The 6,000-nt window shown below is 39.6% G+C and overlaps 2 non-coding genes across 2 annotated transcripts; both read left to right on the forward strand.

Annotated features, from left to right (window-relative positions):
- The first annotated feature begins 317 nt into the window (after nt 1–317).
- On the forward strand, nt 318–419 carry LOC122897816. The gene has a single exon (XR_006382653.1). It is a non-coding gene; the product is annotated as a U6 spliceosomal RNA (small nuclear RNA).
- Nucleotides 420–5,632: 5,213 nt separating this feature from the next.
- LOC122897803 lies at nt 5,633–5,740 on the forward strand. Its single transcript, XR_006382643.1, has one exon. It is a non-coding gene; the product is annotated as a U6 spliceosomal RNA (small nuclear RNA).
- Nucleotides 5,741–6,000: the final 260 nt, after the last annotated feature.

Genomic DNA, 6,000 nt, shown 5'->3' on the forward strand with positions numbered 1-6,000 from the left:
ATTTTTAAAATAATTTTCGTCAGTTAAATGGTTGTTTCACTGGGGAGGATGTCTACTGACCTTACCCCACCATTTTGGAAGTCCATATTTCAATCAGGTTTTTTTAAAGGTGAAAAATAAGTTTGTTTTATAGTATTATAAACTCATGGTTCAAAAACATACTCCACGTGTTTCAATCCACTGCAGTTATTCTTACTGATGTTCAAATTATCCCAACTGGGACTAGGGGAAACTTCTCTAGGTTGGTTCCTAAGTCCTTTTGGCATGTTCTTAGCAGTTGTTGAAAGCTTTCTTGCTGTTAAAATACTGTGTACATTCTACTTGCTTCAGCAGTACAAATACTAAAATTGGAATGATACAGAGATTAGCATGGTCCCTGTGCAGGGATGACACAGATTCATGCAGCGTTCCATATTTTTAGATGCCGTATGATTTCACTCATGTGTAAGACTTAAGAAATGAAAGAAATGAACAAGGAAAAAAAAGAGACAAGCCAAAAACCAGCCTTTTAACAATAGAGAACATACTGATGGCTACTAGAGGGGAGGTGAGAGGGACATGGGTTAAATAGGTGAAGGGGATTAAGAGTACACTTATCTTAATAAGGACTCAGTAATGTACAGAAATTTAAAAAATAAGGAAACATCGGGCTCTCTGCTCAGCGGAGAGCCTGCTTCCCTCCCCCCTGCTTGCCTCCCTGCCTGCTTGTGATCTCTATGTGTCAAATAAATAAATTTAAAAAAAAAAGAATTCTATTTTATGTTATTTAAATGAAACACAAAATGAATCAAAAAGAATAATATAAGAGGAAATACATAAAATAAATGCAAATGAAAAGAAATCAAAGATGAAAAACATTAGCACAATTTGACATTTAAAAAATGACATTGGAATTTATAAAGCCAAAATATGAAGAAGGATATAATATCACTTAATACAATTAATAAGTCTTCCTTAACAGCTTCCTGGAAAGAAACAGGTATTGAATACTAGATAATATGCTGGGTTTTTAAAAAAAAATTGTATTTATTTACTTGACAGAGAGATGGAGAGAGAGAGAGCGCAAGTAGGCAAGTGGCAGGGAAGGGAGAAGCAGGTTCTTCTCCGAGCAGGGAGCCCACGGCAGGGCTCAATCCCAGGACCCTGGGATCATGACCTGAGCTGAAGGCAGCTGCTTAACCAACTGAGCCACCTAGGTGCCCCAATAATATACTTTTTCCCCCCTAGTGTCATGTAGCATTTACAAAAACTGAATATATAGCTTTAATAGTGGCATGTAAGTAGGGTTCAAATGCTAAAGAAGACACACAGGACCCAAGAGGACATGGCTTACAAATGTAGTCTATTATAGGAAAAGGACATGCTATAGAAACAGCACAAAAGTCAGAATATACATCACAGCATATGAGTCAGAGCAGAGCTTTGGAGAGGCCAGGTGCAGGCTCCCATTGTCCTCTTCTTCTGGTCCTAAGAGATGTTCTGCACTCATCTTATATCTTCCCTGCCCCAACCCTAGAATCAGCCATTTCTTTAAGGAGCCCTGGTTCCGTTTATTGAAGAATGATATTTAGGAACACAGATCTGGGTGCTAGGTGTACTCATTGCTGCTGGGGTAACATGGCTTCTAGACCATTTCAGAAGCCAGAGCCAGAAAATATATCTAAGTATACTACCCTAGGTATATATGTATATGTCTATATTTCTGTATATATCTACCAACTAGACTTGGTACGTACACTTAAGTACAGTTCTTTTTATTGTTAGCCTTACAATATCTAGTCAAAACACCATTTTTTTCTTTTTTTAAATTGAAGTATAGTTGACATACAACATTTTTTAGTTACGGGTGTACAACATAAAATTCAATATTTGTACATAATGCAAAATGATTACCCCAATAAGTCCAGTTAACATCTACCACCATATACCCATTTATGTTTTTTTAAGATTTTATTTATTTATTTAACAGAGAGAGAGAGAGAGATCACAAGTAGGCCGAGAGGCAGGCAGAGGGGGAGGCAAAGGGGGAGGCAGGGGGGAGGCAGAGGGGGAGGGGGAAGCAGGCTCCCCACTGAGCAGAGAGCCTGATGTGGGGCTTGATCCCAGGACCCTGAGATCATGACCCGAGCCAAAGGCAGAGGTTTAACCCACCCAGGCACCCCATATACCCATTTCTTGTAATGAGAACTTAAAAGACTTCCTGTCTTAGCAACATTTAAATATGCAATATAGTATTTATTAACTATAGTCACCATGCTGCACATGATATCCCCATGACTTATTTATTTTATAACTGGAAGTTTGCACTTTTTGACTCCCTTTTACCCACATTTCACCCCTATCCTTTGGCTACCACCAATCTATTCTCTGTGTCCATAAACACAAAAACAGTGTTTCAAAGTTATTTAACATTTCCCCTTGCCCTCTTTAGCAAGGTTATGCCCTACAATTTTAATACAATTAGATTCTTTTGTCACAGGCTGCATTCCATCCTAGGCTCACTGACAATCAGATGGATTTTTAAAAATTTGCTAACAGTAAAGTTCATTCTTGGTGGTGTAACAGTCTATGGGTTTTTGACAACTGTAGAGTCATATATAGCCACCCTGCCCTGGTACAGCCCATGATGTACTCGACCCTTCCCTCTCTCACAATCCTTGGTAACCACCTCTCTGCTTTCCATCCTATGGTAGACTGAATAACGACCTGAAAAAATATGCAAGTCCTAATCCCTCCAACCTGTGAATGTTACATTACATGGCAAAAGGGACTTTGCAGATGGGATTAAGAATTTCGTGTTGGGGAGATTATCCTGGATTATCCAGGTGAGCCCTAAATGGAATCACAAAAGTCCTTAAAGGAGAGCAGCAGGACAGTCAAAGGAGGTAGTAGGAGCCATAAGGATGGAAGCAAGAGGTTGGAGTGATGTGAGGAAGGGATTACAAGCTAAGTAATACCGGCAGCCTCCAGAAGCCAGAAAAGTCAAGGAAATGCATTCTTCCTTAGAGCCTCCTGAAGGAACCAGTCCTGTAGCACCTTGACTTTAGCCTAGTGAAACAAATTTTTTACTTCTGGCCACCAGAACTGTAAGAGAATAAATCTGTGTTGTTGTCAGCCACCAAGTTTGTATTATTGTTTTACAGCAACAGTAGGAAACGAATACATCCCCCTATAGTTTCGCCTTTTCCAGAATGTCCTATGAATGGCACTATACAATACTTTTGGGTCTTAGAACCTGGCTTCCTTCACTTGGCAAAATGCATTTACAATCCATCCATGTTGATGTTATATATATTTCACCACTAAGAAAAGAGATTCATTCATGTCGAGTGAATCAATAGATTTTTTCCTTCTTATCACTGACTAATACTCCACTGTACGCATGTGCCAGTTTGTTATCCATTCACCTGTTGAAGGACATCTGTTAGTTTCTGAACAGAACCGCTATGAACATTTGCATACAAGTTCGTGTGTGCACACAAATTTTCCATTAACTTAGCTATTAAAGAAAACTCAGGTATTCAGAGCTTTTAGGACACGAGGATGGCAATTTAAATGTCATTACCAGGGAAACACATTATTAAGTAATACAAACAAAAAGACGGGCGCCTGGGGGGCTCAGGTGGTTAAGCAACTCCCTTCAGCTCAGGTCGTGATCCTGGAGTCCTCAGATAGAGCCCCACATCAGGCTCCCTGCTCGGCGAGGAGTCTGCTTCTCCCTCTAACCCTCTCCCCACTCATGCTCTCTCTCACTCTCTTTCTCTCAAATAAATAAATAAAATCTTAAAAAAAAAAGAACTACGGGATTTTTAAGGCCAAAGTTACGTTCACAAAACAAGCCAGAAGTTTTGAGTTCCAGGTATCTTACAAGACCTCTTTGTTAGTAATAACATTTTCAAGGACATATTAAGAAACCAGAAAATTGTCTTATTCTGTTGCTGAGATTTCTTATACTGGCAGTTAGGACAGCCTGCGGTTTTCCAGACCAAATGCTGAAATTCCATTATTTAGAAATGAAAAGAATTAAAGACAGATCTAGGAAGATTAACACTTAATAATGGAAAGGAAAAGGGCAAAATAGAATTATAAACAATTGGAATATTTGCATGAAATGTTATCCATCCTACAGTGTGAACAGCAAAAACTGACAGTATCTGAATTTCTGATTTATTATATTGACAATCCATTTGCCTCTAGTCCTTAGTACTGTTGCCATGAAACTTTTTCAAATAATTTCATGAAGTCATTAAAACGTACCTGTTTTTTCCAACAGATATGCTGTGACACCTCTGTCAGGGGAGTTTTGCCTGAACGAAACAAAAAATAAGTCACTCAAACATAAAAGTCACAAAATTTTTCTCTAAGGGACCCAAACTACACAGGAATAATTCGGAGTTGTACCCCTCAATGCAAATCAGGTACAAGTCACATACTATCCAAAAGGTTTATAGAACTAACTGCAAAGTGTTTAATAAGTATTTGCTGGGGTTTGAGAATTTTCTTTTTCTCCTGCTTGCATGCTAACAAATTAGCCTGTGACCATTTCCTGGATGCCAGCAGCATGGTAAGCAGTATATTTGTGTGGGTTCCCCCCTACCCAAGTCCCACAGGGGCCATGCAGAGGGACCAAGGGGACAAACTGTGTGTTTCATGTACTTTTGCATTACAGCCAAGGAATGCTGGCCTTGTGGCAATTCACATCTTTTAGAGCAAGCCTCCTATTTGTTCAGAAGGAGATAATCACTTCATCCTTCAAGGCAGCTCCCTACAAACAAAACCCTGGGAAAGGGCTCAGGTAAAGAGCAGTCTGGGTCTCATGTTCCAGGCACATGGAAGAACAGGCAGTGTGGCTCTGGGCTGCGACGGAAAGCATCTTCCAACAGCATGCCCAGAGAGAAAGCAGGCTATCTATGCTTCCACATGAAGCAGAAAATAAGAGGTCCTGCCCAAAGTTTTGCTCCCGGAATATTTTCCTTCACCACCATCTTTCAGGGGCTAGAATGCAACCATTTTTAAGCTGGTGCAAACAAACCGTGCTTAGGTAACCAAGCCTGTGCTTTTTCTCTGTTAACCAATCATAGAGAACTCTCTGGGAAGTCATAAATGTGGGTTAAGGGAGATGTAAATCAGTAGAAGCCAGTACCATGGGAGTTTAAAACATCGCTTCATACACTTTACTTGTGCCTTCTGACCCGTTTGGACTCAGTCATGTATTTACAGTGTTACCATTTTCTACTGGAATACTCTTGTCACATCCAGTTTTAGTGTTTCCATGGATCAGATGACACTCACTTCCTGATGGTCATTTCAAGCAGCACATCTTACTCTTTAACCTTCCAGATTTCCATTGATTGAAACTATCCAGAAGCTGGAGTGCAAAGAAAACAATTGATACGGCCCCTTCCCATGGCACAGAGCAGGTAGAGAGGGTGGAGTGAATCTGGAAGGGCAAATGGAAGATATCTAGCCCAGCCCATAAATGGCATTGATGTCAGTGGCACGATTTTCTAAAACATTAAGCCATTCTTGGGAAAGTTCCAAATGAAACAGCACACTCCTTTCAATTTACACAGTAGTTCCGTTCCTGGAAAATTCCAGGATATTAAAACCATGCAAAAAATACTTTGAGTTATGCTCACTTCAGCAGCAATATACTAAAGTTGAAATTATACAGAGAAGATTAGCGTGGCCCCTGCACTACTGGAATGACATGCAAATTTGTAAAACGTACCCCATATTTTCAAAAATAAATTTCAGAAAAAGAAAAAAGTACATTGAGTTTATATGCAAAATAAAGTCAGGTTTAGGTTCAGATAATTACAAATAAGTTTTTCATATACATGAATGCCTAGGGGGTGTTTGAAAATTACATAAGATGTAGGAAAACTCATCCTTGTAAGAAAGTCACATGCATTGAAGGACATACGACATTCTTGGCTTCTGCCCAACTAACTAATCCCCAGCCAAGGGGTTCCCATCAATCCACTGCAACAACCATAG

This window comes from Neovison vison, chromosome X (assembly GCF_020171115.1).
Source record: "Neovison vison isolate M4711 chromosome X, ASM_NN_V1, whole genome shotgun sequence".
Taxonomy (NCBI): Eukaryota; Metazoa; Chordata; class Mammalia; order Carnivora; family Mustelidae; genus Neogale; species Neogale vison.